Here is a 15,945-nt window from a genome sequence, read left to right as displayed (position 1 = left end):
ATACCAAAGCTCATGGCTTGATCTATCTAAGACATGGTAAATTTTAGGGGCGAATTTTAGCCTAAGGACGAAATTTAAGGGGTTTTCCATTTTAGAGGGGTGAAATTTTTATAAAACACCCATTTCATATATTTAGCCCAACTTTTATTTTAAAAATAATTATTTTTTTCATTTTAGCCCAAAAAAAAGGGTCGATAAACTATGAAAAGATTTATTTGACCCGATTCACCTGGTTTGGGAGGTTATATTCCATTATAATCGCTCGATTTTCTGCTTTGCAATGTTAAATTGGTTTGCAATCGCCCATTTTTTGGTTTGGGAGGTGGTTTGGGAGGTTGTATTTGGTCCCAATAAATAAAAATAAAAATAAAGTGGAGGTATGGTAAATAAATGAAACCTATTTTTATACTTACTCCCAAGATATGGTAAGTAAATAAAAATATAAATAAACTAGAGGTATGGTAAATAAATAAAACCTGTTTTTATATTTAGTCCATAACCCTCTTTCTATTTAAGAAGGCTCAAAAGAGAGGTTTTATTTAAGTGAATCCTATGGGCCAAATACCATATTTATAAAATAGGTATGGTAAATTAATAAAACTATTTTTTTATATTTACTCCATAAGTACCTTATATTTATGAACACCCAAGGGTGTAAATAAATAAAAATATAAATAAAGTGAAGGTATGGTAAATAAATAAAACCTCTTTTTATACTTACTCCAAATGTATGGTAAATAAATAAAAATATAAATAACTAGAGGTATGGTAAATAAATAAAACATCTTTTTATATTTAGTCCATAACCATCTTTCTATTTAAGAAGACTCAAAAAAGAGGTTCTATTTAAGTGAATCCTATGGGCCAAATATCATATTTATAAAAGGTATGGTAAATTAATAAAAATATAAATAAATGAGAGGTATGGTAAATAATTAAAACTTTTTTTATATTTACTCCATAATATTTAGGAACACTCAAAACATGCGTTATATTTAGGTGAAGCCTATGGGCCAAATACCATGGGCCAAATTATTATTAATACCATGCAAAAAAATTATTAACCCTAATATTAGTATTAATAAAAATAAAGATGGCACATGGTATTGACCCATGGTATTCACGTGGAATGTAGCCTATTTAAAGGGGGGAATTAAACCTGCATAGATCGATCTTTACTATGGATCTACTAAGCACTGAGAGGGATCAAATATCGTGATATGCAAACTAGCATAGAGTGAGAAAATATTTGATCCCCCTCAGGGCTTGGTAGATCAAGAGTAAAAATGGATCTTGTAATTTGATGTCACTTAAACATTTTAACTTGGTTAAAATAGAAAAATAAAATAAAAATAAAAATCAATTATTAATTTTATTAATTTTATAAATTTTATAAATTACTAATAATAGTTTTTAAGCTCCAGGTTTATGATAACCATGGTATTCATGTGAGCATAGACTATTTAAAGGAGAAATTCTATCATCTTAGGTCCATCTTAATTCTGAGTCTACCAAGTGCTGAGAGGGATAAATAGATTTCATCCCTCTAAGAGTGGTAGATGTGGAGTTAAGATGGATATAGGTTGGTTTTTATGATAATGAAGATATTAAATAGACTTAGGAAATTGTATTGTAAAAAACATCTTAAGGTGAATGGTTAAAGCTACATTTAGTCACTTCACAAAATTTAGTAAAAAATACTATTATCTCCATTAATATTGGTTTTTCTGATTTAACAAAAAAAAAAAAAATCAAAATAGTGAAATCTTATCACTCTTTCCACATCACCCTCACAGAAGAGAGATAGTCACTGCCCAAATTTCCCACCATTTTTCAAACGTTCTCGATATGATATCTTCATGAAAAATTTAAGGTACTAATGTTGGATAGTTGTTTGAGAGATAGTCACTGCCCAAATTTCCCACCATTTTTCAAACGTTCTCAATATGATATCTTCATGAAAAATTTAAGGTACTAATGTTGGATAGTTGTTTGAAAAATATGTTGATTTGTACAGCCTTTCATCTTCTATGTTATTCTTAGTTTGTCATAATGATCCGTAGGGGTTGGGCCACTGCACCATATTGTCCTAAAAGACAGAGATTGTGCACCAAAAAGGAAATTAGTCCACACGTTACAACATTGTTAAAAAAATGCAAGACGTATGAAGGTAGTGACTTATGCTAATAAGAAATTTAGATTGGGAGAGATGTAATTAAATTTTATTATTTAATTGAAGATTTCCAATTAAAATAATAATAAGTCTACATTTAAATATTTATATATTGGTCACTTCTTTCCATTAGATCCCCTTCAAGCCTTTGGGATACCTACTACTTTCTTATATTATATAGTTTGGGCTTGCTACTTGTTGCCGTGTTGGGGTAAAAATACTTGATGTGTTTTTTTTTATCTCGTAGTTGGAGTCTATGGAATAAGAAATAAATTTGATAGCTTGACAAAAGTGGTAGAGAAAATATTAATCTCTCCTACCTTGACAAAAATGGTGGTCAATATCAACACCTACAAGAACTTTGTTGTGGAATATTATCAAAACTAATAGAAGGATATGAAAGAGTGTACAGTAAGAACCTTGACAAACACAGCCACTAAAACATGCAACATTGTTTGTAGGAAGAGAAAATTATGTTTCTTTTTTCCAAACATGTATGTTAGTATATTACAGTTTAATGAATATGTTTTCCTATTATCATATATGGTTTCATACTTTAACAAAACATTCGCCGAGACTTCACAATGTTTTATTATTCAGTGAAAGATTTGCCAAGATCTTACAATATTTTATAATTCAGTGAAAGATGCGCCCTAACTTTACAAGATAATATAATCTGGTGAGAGATCAGACAAAAACATTATATATACATATTATATTATTGATAAAATCGCCTCCCATTTTTCCTATGTATCATGGGGACTCACCCATTTATTATAGATATAAATATAGGGTGGTTCTTAAAATTTTCCCTGTCTAAGAATGGAATTTCTTCTGTTGCTAGTCAAACATCACTAACCATTGTTTCCCTTTGATCTACCTTCTAGCGATTAAGCTATTTCTGAAGGAACTTGGCTCTGATACCAATTGTTGGAAAGAAATGTTAATACTAAGAGGGGGTGAATCAATATTATGGCTAATTTTAACTTCTTTATGGAAATTTACTTTTCCTTTTTAACTTGACATCCATCCATATTTCAGCAACAATATATAATGTGGGAGCAACATTAACTCAACACACAAGCATACAAACCATAAGAATCATACACATCAGACACAGGTTTTTCATATGGAAATCCTTTTGGAAAAAAACCACAAATGTTGTCATTGTTATTCATGTAAATAAGAGCTCCTACTCTATTACATCAATCTTTTTTGTGAGCACCCACTCACAGGAAGCACCAACTCCCTTTGATTGTTTGGTAGCACCAACTAGTAGGAATCAAAAACTCTCTCTGTATGTAGACACCTATCCAGCTTACCAGAAGAACCATGTGAGGCACCAACCTCATGGGTTTGTTGCAAGTACCAAATTGTAGCTCCTTGGATGTAAGAAAGTCCCAACATGTAAGAGGCAGTAACCCCCAAGCCTTCTCAAGCTCCACTAAAGATGGAAGCACCAACTTCTTGTATTGCAGGCACCAACCCACATTCAAATAAGAACTAGTTGTTCTCTGTAGTTTGGTAGCAACTCTGCCTGATAACATATTTTGTTCTCAGCTCACTCTGCTACACTTTTTAGCTCTTTGCAACAATCTTCAATAGCCCTCTGATTTTCTTAACATCAATAGTCACTCAGCTCTTGGCCTCTCTATTATCCACAACACAATTTTCTCTCGGCCTTGCTTCACACAACACAGACTCAACTCCTTTTTCTCACAGCAACTCATAGGCTCCTTTGGCCTTTCACCCAACACACAGGAAACTCACAAACTTTCATACACAACACAAGCTACTCTTTCCTTTCACACACAACTCGCTTCTCTCTGGGTCTCTTTTTCTTATGCTTAGGCACACTCAACCTTTACACACAGAATTGGCTCTCACATTAATGCACTCACACGGATCACTTTTCTCTAAGGATCTCACTTAACAATGCTTCATTCCCCTACTTTTCTCATCAGAGCACTTGAGTTTTGTTCCTCTTCCATTCACACAATTGATGTTGTCACCCTATCAATGTTGCCACAGTGTCGATGTTGCCACACTATTGATGCCGCCACACTGTCCTCATTCATCACTTTGCACTATGCTTAGGCATGGCCTCTCCATGTTGTTGTTGCACCTCCCACTAGATAGTCCACTTGCATACTCAACGTAAGCATAATCCTCTCTTTCTGCATCTCTCCCATCACTGAGACTCTACATGCACTTCAACGCCCATAGAGTTTGATAGCACTCTAGCATGGCTTCTCTGTACTTCAAGAATGGACATTCTGTGGACCATTTTCCTTGTTACCTTGTATAAGAGATATTTGACAATTGACCTTCATTCCTGAGATCAAAAATTTTCTCAACATTTACTCACATAGCTCACTGCTCTATATGCCCTTCAGTACTCTGTACTGTGCTTTATCAAAGGAAATAATTCATAGTGCTACATCATGGTGCAACACCAAGAAACTACTGATTGCCAACCTCTGATTATGTCAAGCCCCCTTTTTTTTAGACCTCATCGAATATCCACTTATAGGACCAGGTGTTATGGCTGAAAGCTTAGCCTTAAGGCACTAAGCCGTTTAGCATTTTACCGAGGGAATTTTATCCTTTATATTGCACTTTATTGAAGCTTTTCCTATATCAGAACTTTCTTCGCAAACAAACAACAAATTCTGATTGTCTTTGTACTTTTTTGTTTTGGCCCCTTTTCGCATTTCACTTCATAGGACTGAGGGCAATGACCGAGTGCCATGACCTGAGGTGCTAAGTGTTTCATCATTGGGCCAGGAGCCTATTTCCTCTGTTAAGAAATACTCCATGGTTTTCTATTTATTCCAGAATCAATCACTTAACGCTATCGAAGGCTTCTTATCGGGGATTTCCACTTGTTTCTTATATGCCAGCAACAACAAAGCGCCGATCGCCGATTGTCGTTGTGACGTCATCATTGCCACATGGCATCTCTTGAGTGGTGACACGTTTCACCAGGATATGGCCCATTAGACCACCTCAAAACACCAAAAAGGACTGCCACATGTCCCTCCTTACTATCACGTCATGCTGATGTCAGCATCCATGTGTCCCTCCTTACTATCACATCATGCTGACATCAGCAGCCACATGTCCCTTATTAGAACCAATCAGATCATGCCACTTTCCTACATCAGAGCTCATCTGAGATTGTCATATGTCCTTATCGCACCCAACTAGATGCCTCCACGTGTCCTGCCTAGGGGAGAGAGAAAGAGACCTTGCATACCTTATTTTTTTAGCGAATTCCTTTGTAAATTCCTTTTTGGCCTTCCAAACGATTTAAAAAAGAATACATTTTCCTGACTTATTTAACTCAATCAATGTTTGTTGATTGGAGGTTTCCTAATGCTTTTCACCTACGAAACTGTCAAACTTCGATTGCCAATATGGACTTGTCGTCCAAAATGCACGATCATAAGTCGCTAATTGTGAATTTCCTAAACCGAGTACTCATAATCATTCTTCGGAGAGTTCATGTCATGTGTGTAGAAGCAATGGTGGACTTACTAGGAAATTCCCAATTATAATGCTATTAGGTGATTTTCTCTTTGTAACGATCTTTTGGAAAGTTGACACAAAGTTGTATGTACTTAAATTTAACTTTGTATGGCATATTAGTACCCAAAACATTTTGTTTGAATAGAAAAATCAGCAAAATGTGTGATCTTGTAATTTTGTATGATATAGAACCTTTGTAGAAATTAACAACTAGATTACTGTATATCAGGGACAACAAAAATGATCTCTTTATCGTTGTTGGGGCTTTGTATGGAGAAGTTATATTCTTAGGAGTCAACAACTATTCAAATGTGCAACCTGTAGTTTCAGTAGAGAGAATTGTGTTCTACAGAGAAAGGGTTGTAGGAATGTACTATGCATTTCCCTATGCTCTAGCTTAGGTTAGTCCTTCTTCTGCAAGGTCATTTTTGTCTCATAATAGACATACAATTTTTATACATGTCTCAACCTAGCATTCAGCGATATGATAAAGTCTACAATGTCCCTTTGTTTTTATGGATGGTATGGCTTCCTCATAAGACGTTTTTTAGGAGTTCTCAAGGTTACGAGTTTTATAATATTGGTCCATTCTACTATATGATAGTCAAAGTGATGTTTATTCCGTCTTTCACGTATATTCTTCAAGTTCTCTCAAGAAAATTTATTTTATTCCACAAGAAGGCTTCCAACATAACTTAAGACTTTGTATCAATAAATATATCTTGGATTGCATAGGGAAGGCTTTATACTATCCCTCAGGGCCACGTATACAGCGCCACAAAAATGATATCTTATCGCAAAGTTTTGCCTTTTAATTTTCGAGAGTATTTATAAATAGTTTGGTTCCTTCCATATTGTTTAGAACTTGGGCTACTTGAAATGTTGAGGTAATAAGACTTCAGATTATTTCATAGATTGATTACTACTTCCAGGAGATTGAATCATATGTCACTAAATTGTATGGTTCAAATATTTTCAAAGGATACCTTGGATCTATCATGAAGTTACATTTCATACTCAGTCTAATTCCTCTTATAAAATTAGGATAGCACGAAAATGAATCTTGGCATAGGTATAGATTTCAGATCCTTTTAGTCAAAGTGATTCTACTTACTTCCTTTAACTTCAGACTAAAATGCATTTTCCACATAGATGACGAGCCTAATATTTTTGACAAACTACAAAATTATTTCAATAGTTCTTCAACCTCATTATTCTTCTTTGTCTTGGATATAAGTCTTAGAGGAGTGCCACAGTAGGCTAGGGTCACTCCATTCCTTCCAAATTCCTATCACATGTAAACACACCATACATAGATACTTTCATATGTCTTCATCTTTTGAGAGATACTATAACTCATATTACAACACTTTTTTTTACTCTTTGTAACTCGTATCATTGAATATAATGCTTCTCATGTGGCCTCTGAATTTAATGTGATAATAATATTCCTAGAATGGTTTCTATACTTTTTCATATTGTTCTTGTCATGCTTCGGAGATGAATATTCAATGAATTATTAACTTCCTTCAGAGTTATATAGAAAATTGTGCTAGGGAGGTATATATATATATATATATATATATATATATATATATATATATATATATATACATAGAGAGAGAGAGAGAGAGAGAGAGAGAGAGAGAGATGTCATGTCTTCCTTTTGTTTGAGCAATGAGACTTAGATTTCCCATTGTGTTTGGATATAATAGGCATTTTTGTTTTTAATTTCAAAACATAGATTTATTTTCTAGGTCTTGGCCTAAGCTTCTTTAAGACTTGGTATACAAACCTCTTATTTATCACAATATCAGCCTTATACATTAAACATAAATCGTTGTTCACTTTGTAGCATAGCCTCAATCTTATTGATTAGATGCGGGCCTCTTGTTTATTATAGACAAGTCGAATCCCTGTAGTAGTTTTATCTCAAGATTCGATTTTTCTTTGACATAGAGTTTTGAATTATTTCTCATAATTGTCACCATAAATTAATCACACAAGTTTGGTTCTTCTTACTAGGGTTATCATAGTGTCCTTTTAAATGCTTTGGACATTATTGTTTCAGAGATATGACCTTATTTTCATGCTTGAGTGAGTGTATAACAACCCCTCGTTGATTTTCTATGTAAATAACATAAGACCAACGTCACGAGACACATATTTCAAGTTGAAAGTTGGGAAAAACATAGTGATGTGGATCACTTGTGATTAATAAATGGATATGGAAATTGGTAGAGGAAAAGTCACAATAATTATCATTCTATCTATGAAAATGATGGAAAATACGAGAAAAGGGAGATGAAAAGTCACAAATTTGCATAAGGAGGAAATTGAATGAAAATTGAGGAAAAATGAAGAAAATAGAGGCCTCAATGATAAAAAGGCTTCTAAGGATCAGTTCACATCCTTTTGTCAGTTTTAGATTGCAACTCTCTTCTATTCTCTCTCACACACTCTTTCACACTTAAAGAAATCTTGGAGCATGATTTGAGCACTCTAGTATTCACGTGGATTGGAGAAAGAAGGCAAAGGAAAGAGGGAAAGCACAAGGGAATAGGTGGATTAGTAGCTACAGTTGGATATCTTTATGGGTAATAGGTTTCATGTATGATTTACTTGATGCATGATAGATGCATGTGGGTTTTTGGTTTTGATATGTCATTGGCATGGAGGATTTCCTGTATTGGTAGTGGTTCTAGCCTATCCTTACCATTTCGTATATGGCCATGGTGTTTTTGGTTTTTCCATTGATTTGTTTTCTGGTTGGTGCTTGTAATTCCTTATGGTTGTGGGTTGGAACAAACAATTTGGAAGCCCTAGAATAACTTGGGTTGAGTTACTAGTCCTCGTGATCCAGGTGGATATTGGTGGCCACTTGCCAAATCCACTTGGACCCCCACCATTGTTTCTTTCAGCTTTTCAGTTTCCTTAATTATAGCCTGGTTTACTATTTTTAGCAGTTTTGCGGTCCTGAACTTCTGGAGCCGTTTTGAGGCCCTAAACAATGTTTTTTGGGAAACCTGGGAGCAACATTGACCAATGTTTCTCTTCCCAAAGTTGTAGTTCTCGGATAGATCTTTCTAATGAGAGACTGTGCACGTTAAACGGAGATCGTATGCCAAAGTTACGACCCCGAGAAGTTGATGTACCAATTTACCCAAATAGGGCCCACAGTTTGGCGTTTCATCTTCTAGGGTTAGGTTTTCGAATGTTAAGGGTTTTCCATTGTTTCTCAACAATAAATAGGCCTTCGAGCCTCATTGTAACACAGTTCAGAGGCATGTAGCTGCCACATCTCTTCTCAGAGATAAGCTACCATCTCCCTAGCTGGTTTATTTCCAATTATGTTTGTAAGCATATTTCAATATTTTACATTAATGAAATGAAGTATTATTTCCACTGCATCTCTGTGTTTATGGTTATCTCTGTAATTTGTTGCATTCCTATTTAAATCTGGATCAGTGGTATCAGAGCGGTCTGCTTTTTCTCTATTTTTCTTTGCATGTCCCCAACGAGGTCGGGATATAAGGAGTTAGGGCTTGAACTGGTCAAACCTTTGCAAGACCAACCTCGCAAATCCCGATGGCCTCCCATCATGGATGAAAAGAAAGATGAGGGGGTAGGAGATCCTATCAAAATCTTGCTTGAAGAAGCCCTCGAGTGACAAAGGAATGTGATGATGGACAACTTCGCCCAGATCCTTCAGCGGCTACCCAGGGGCGACACATCGGCTTTCAACAGCTACTCTGGAACGCCACACCATTTAAGGTACAAGTTAATTTTGAAATCCCCATATTCGAGGGTAGATAGACACAGATGCCGTCGATAAATGGTTAAATTTTCTAGAGGGTTATTTTTCTGTTCATGATTTTTCCAGTCGAGAAAAGATTATTTTCGCTCTTCTCAAAGTAGCCCCCCACGTCAATGATTGGTGGGAAACCTACTGTGAGCAGAAGGATGAAAGAACAAGCTCACTATTTTCAGCCGCACCCAGTTGGGATTCATTTCGAGAGGTCATCAAGGGGCAGTACTACCCTGTCGAAAGCTATGAGGATCAATACATAAAGTGGACCATGTTGTGACAGGGAAGGGACCAAGACGTGCCGAAGTTTACCAATATTTTCCATACCCTTCGCACAAAGTTGGGTATCAAGGATTCAGAGCAGCATTTGATACTCAAATACCGTGGCTACTTGCACAAGTACATTCAGGAAGAAATAGAATTCTTGAACATCCCCTCACTCGGCACGGCATACCGATATGCCGTCAAGGTCGAGCAAAAGTTTAAACAGAAGAAGCGAGACTTTGGATCTGCGAATCCGAAGCAAGGGAAAGGTGTCCTCAAACCACAAAAAAAAGGACAAAGCTAAGGTGGGGCGGCCCAAGAAAACCCGCCAAAGCTACAAGCAAAGAACAGCACCGTGAAGCTGAAAAAGGACATAGGAAAATGGTGTGAATTCCATAAGAGCTCCACTCACAACACAAGTGAGTGTCAGGCCAAACAGTCACTGGTGGCCGAGCTAAAGGTTTCAAAATTAGATGCATGTTCCGACTCTGAGTCAGAACCCAACAAGGGGAATGACAAAGGGGAAGCAGATTATCAATGCAGAGCCCAAAGCCACCATTGCCACCACGAAGATCTAGAAGGAGGAAACCGAAGATCCAGAGGAGGAGGAGCGTCTCTTCCACTCCCATATGTGGGTAAAGGGCACCCCGCTACAGTTCATTGTTGACAGCGAGAACCAAAAAAACCTCATTTTTGCAGAGGTTGTCAAGCAGCTAGGCTTACCAACCACAGCACATCCACAACCGTACACCATCGGGTGGCTTCACCAAGGACGGGATCTTCGCGTGAGCCAGTACTGTTGCCTGCCATACAACATCAAGCCCTTCACAGATGAGGTATTGTGTGACATTTCTCCCCTTGAAGTTTGTGATGTATTATTAGGACAACCTTACTTATGGAAGGGACATGCTGTGTATGAATAAAGGCCCCATGATGTTATTGTTATTGTTACTTTGGGAAATAAGTTGTACAGGATACCGAAGGTAGCACCGCCTACCGCCATCTCTTTGATTACTGCAAAACAATGTAGTAAGCTCATTTCCAAAACCGAGAAATTTGTTTTCCTGATGATCCGCCCTCAAGGAACGAAGAAGATGGTGGCCACGACCTCCAGACAGGGCCCCTCTGCACGACAACTACAGATGGACAAGGCCGTGGAGGAGTACGAGGATATCTTCACCTCCCCCATGAGGGTTTGTCTACACTGTTAGGTGAAGCACTCCATCGATCTTGACCCTAGGTGCACCACTACCCAATGGACCAATCTATCGGTGCTTTGTTTTGGAGAATGATGAAATCGAGAGGCAAATTCAGGAGCTGTTACAAAAAGGTCACATCGGTCCAAGTTCATCACCTTGTGGGAGCCTGATCATGTTGGTACAGAACAAGGATGGGACTTGGGGACTCTGTATTAACTATCGGACGTTGAACAAGATCACTGTACGTAATAGGTACCCGATCCCACGGATTAATGACCTCTTGGACCAACTGAAGGGGGCAAAATATTTCAGCAAGATCGATTTGAAGTCAGGATATCACTAGGTACCAATCAAACCCTCCAATGTGTGGAAGACTGCCTTCAAAGCCATGGAGGGCCTTTTCGAATGGTTAGTTATGCCTTTTGGATTGACGAATGCTCTTGCAACCTTCATGAGGCTAATGGATGACATCTTGCGGCCATTCACCAACTCATTTGTAGTGGTATACTTGGATGACATCCTGATCTGCAGCCAGAGTTGGGAAGAACACCTCCACCACATCCGACAGGTTCTCCAAACACTGCGGCAACACAAGTTATGTGCCAATTTGGAGAAATTCACTTTTGGCATGACCTAGGTTCAATATCTGGGATACATTATTGATGAACATGGGGTACATGTGGATCCATCCAAGATCCAAGTCATTCGAGATTGGCCATCTCCAACCACTCTGATAGAGCTTCACAGCTTTCTAGGTCTTGCCAACTTCTATCGCAGGTTCGTGTTGGGATTTTCTCACATCACTTGGCCCTTGAGTCAAGTCACCAAGGGTGGAGCGAAAGCAAAATTCTTTTGGTCTGAATCTCAACAGAAGGCATTCATAGAGTTGAAAGATCGCCTCTGCACGACACTAGTGCTCGCATTACCAGACTTGCAACAACCATTTGAGGTCGAGACAGATGTCTCTGACTATGCTATTGGGGCAATCCTCACTCAACATGGGAATCCAGTGGCATATCATAGTGAGACACTTTCAGAAATAGTCCGGAAGTATCCCACTTACGACAAAGAGATGTATTCCATTGTGCAGGCCTGCTGACAATGTAAGCATTACATTTTGGGGAAGGAAATGGTCATCCACACAGACCACTGACCCCTGCAGTTCATACAGACCCAAGGGAAATCGCAGAATGATCACCATCAGAAGTGGTCCACATACCTACAACAATTCCATTTGAATATCAAGTATAAGAAGGGTAGCACCATTAATGTTGTAGATTACCTCAGTCGACCACCGATCATGGTGTTAACCATTCTGCTCAACTCTTGTGGGCACGAGACTTCTGATTGGCCAATTCTCTACAAAAGCGACCCAGAATTCGGCCACACCTACCAGACACTCTTGGAGGGTCAGCATGTTCCAAATTTTCACCTCTAGGATGCCCTATTATGCCACCTGGGTCACCTTTGTGTTCATTCAAGCGAGTGTGCCAAGATGATTTGGGAAGCACACTACAGTCGGGCTACTGGACATTTCGAGGTCGAGAAAACAGTGGCAGTACTGCATAAGTATTTCTATTGGCCGAATCTTCGACAGGATGTCGGGAAGTACATCAGATCATGCACTGCCTGCGCCATTGCCAAACCGACCATCAAGAAGCAAGGCCTCTATACCCCACTGCCTACCCCTAGTCAACCTTGGGAATCCATCTCCATGGATTACATGTCAGGCCTTCCTTCCACTAAGCATGGAAATGACTGTGTTTTTGTGGTCGTCGACAGGTTCTCGAAGATGGCCATTATGGCTGCTTGCAAGAAGAATATCACAGCAGAAGCCATTGCTAAACTCTTCTTTGAATGAGTGTGGGTACACTTTGGGATCCCACAGTCTATCATATCACATTGGGACAGCAGATTCCTCAGTACATTTTGGTCCAGTATCTGGTCGATGCTCGACACCAAACTCACTAAGCCCACAGCCTTCCATCCTCAAACTGATGGCAGATAGAGGTTGTCAACAGGATGATCATACACATTCTACGCATGTACAACTCAAAGCATCCACGCACATGGGACGAGATCCTCCCCTATGTTCAGCATAGCTACAACTGGGCTCTCCACAGCTTGACTGGCCACAACCCTTTTCAGATAAGCTTGGGATTCCAACCACTATGTCCCATTGAGGTGGCCATGCCATTTGCAACTACTCACGCAGGTTCACCTCATGTCCAGTCTGAAACAAATAAGGCAAACAGCTTCATTGAGCACATCCAACATATTCGCTAGTAGGTCCATGACATTTTGGAGAAATCAAATGCCAAGTACAAGCAACGACATTATCAACATCGGGTGCCACACAAGTTTTAGGTGGGCGACAAAGTCTGGTTGCATTTGTAAAAGGAACGCCTCACTGGAGCCTATCGGAAACTCAGACCACTCCGATATGGTCCTTACACCATTACCAAGGTTGTGGGAGATAATGCATTTGAGCTCAGCGTTCCCCCATTCCTTGGCCTGCACCCAGTGTTCAATGTGGACCACCTTCGACTATACTTTCCACCATTACTAGACACATTTGACATTGCAGAACAGCTCACACCCACAGAGTTGAATCCAGATTGCATGGAACAAGCTGCAGCTGATCGGATCATGGACACACAAATCAAGCACACTCGCCATCAGCATATCCAATTGTATCAAGTTGTCAAAGTAGGCCAACTCTGTCACCAGGGCAAGTGGCTCACCAGGGACCAAGTTCAATAGAAGTATCCTCATCTCATGGAGGAACTCAATGGAATGGGGACCATTGCTTCCTAAGGGGGAGGAATGATCCAGGTGGATATTGGTGGCCACCTGCCAAATCCACTTGGACCCCCACCATTGTTTCTTTCAGCTTTTCAGTTTCCTTACTTGCAGCCTAGTTTACTATTTTTAGCAGTTTTTCGAGTCCTAAACTTCCGAAGCCATTTTCAGGCCCTAAAATACATTTTTTGGGAAAACTAGGAGAAACATGGGTCCATGGACTGATGTTGCTCTTCCCAAAGTTGTAGTTCTCGAATAGATATTTCTAACGAGATATTGTGCACGTCAAACAGAGATCGTGTGCCAAAGTTACGACCCCGGGAAGTTGATGTACCAATTTACCCAAATGGGGCCCACAGTTTGGCGTTTCATCTTCAGGGTTAGGTTTTGGAATGCTAAGGGTTTTCCATTGTTTCTCAACAATAAATAGGCCTTCGAGCCTCATTGTAACACAGTTCAGAGGCATGTAGCCACCACATCTCTTCTCAGAGATAAGCTACCATCGCATTAGCTGGTTTATTTCCAATTCTATTTGTAGGCATATTTCAGTATTTTACATTAATGAAATGAAGTATTATTTCCGCTACATCTCTGTGTTTATGGTTATCTCTGTAATTTGTTGCATTCCTATTTAAATCCGGATCACCTCGAGCCTAGGATGGATGAACAATTTGGAGCCCTTGGTGGGTTGAGTTACTAGTCCTGGAGTTGGGTTGGAAAAGCACTCTAGAGCCCTCGAAAGTTGTGGATTGAGTTAATAGTTCCTAGAGCCATAGAAATATTGGGTAGAGACAGATCTAGTTGGTGTTAATGATTTCCAACCATGAGGTGGAATCATTGGTTGAGGGTTAAGGTGGTTTGGCATCTCGAAGTCATGGTTTAGTTTTGTTTGGTTTATTCCATGCGATACCACATTCATGTTTGGAACATGGCATGGGGGTGATTGGATGAAAGAGAGATTTGGTTCAGCCCAATTTATGGTCAGGTGGTATGTGGAAGTCCATGACTTGGTTGGTAATTTCCTATGTCAATAAGATCTATTCTTATACTATGATTCATGTCTATTTATTGGAAATTTGTTGGTGATATTATGGCTAAGTTATCATGGCTTATATGTTGGTTATATTTCAATTATATGTTGTTATCTTATGCATATCTTATATGGCTCATGTCATGAATTGTTTAATTATTTATTAGTTGATGGATGAATGGACTAATTAGTGTTATCATAGCTCTGTGGAGAGGGAATAGGGCCTCCTCAATGATTCTTAGATAAATATTAGACTTGTATGATCAGAAATACATTTATGGCCTATAACTTACTTGTTTGCAATATGTTTTATGAAATGTTGGTCATGTTCTAAGTAGTATAGGTCAAGTTCTGCCTTCAAATTTATTTTTCTAGCATTGTTTCCTTGTCATTATTGATTTTAATAAGTTGAAGTTCTCGGTAGTGTTATGGAGGATGAATAGAAATCTAGGCTCAAATCTCGGGACCGCATGCTCCTAGATGAGAAATTTTGGTGGCAACCACATGGATGTAGGCTTGTGCATGTGGTTTGAGGTTTCCAACCACATGGAGGGCTTGTTGTGGATGTATTTGAGGACCCATGTCAGACAAAAGGGTGTCCAGCTCATGTTTTGGCCACCTGGGGTGGTTACTCAACCTTTGAGTCACCTCTAGCCCATGTAGAATGTTGAGTTGTCAGTTTATCTTTTGTAGTCAGCCCCACTTCCTTAATGGGACCTAGGAGGTTGAGTCATGTCGTAGTAGCTCTTCCTCTCATGTTTACCCTAACAACTTGGTGAAATTGGGTAAATGTGTGAGTAGGTGTTACAGAATGGTATTAGAGCACCTAGGTTGAACACTTGTATTGGATGGGAGGAATGTGTTTTTCATGCATGCATGTCATTTGTATGTGTTGTTATGCATGCATTGTGATGGTAATTGTTTTAGTGGTGTCATCGTGTACAAGTTGATGATGTTTATGTTGAGATGATCGATATGTGGATTTCATTATATGTGTGTGTGTGTGTGGGTTCTAATCCTGGTTGACTTTATAGACGAGATAACCTCCCCTGAACTTTATTGAGGTATGTTGATTATGTTTATGTTTGGTTTATCTAGCGTGATATGTTTGCAGGAAGTAAAGGATCAAAGATCACAA

Source organism: Pinus tabuliformis, chromosome 2_2, assembly GCF_031772625.1.
Source record: "Pinus tabuliformis cultivar Carrire ecotype Pingquan chromosome 2_2, CPIR1, whole genome shotgun sequence".
Lineage (NCBI taxonomy): Eukaryota > Viridiplantae > Streptophyta > Pinopsida > Pinales > Pinaceae > Pinus > Pinus tabuliformis.
Note: the sequence above shows the minus strand (reverse complement) of the source record.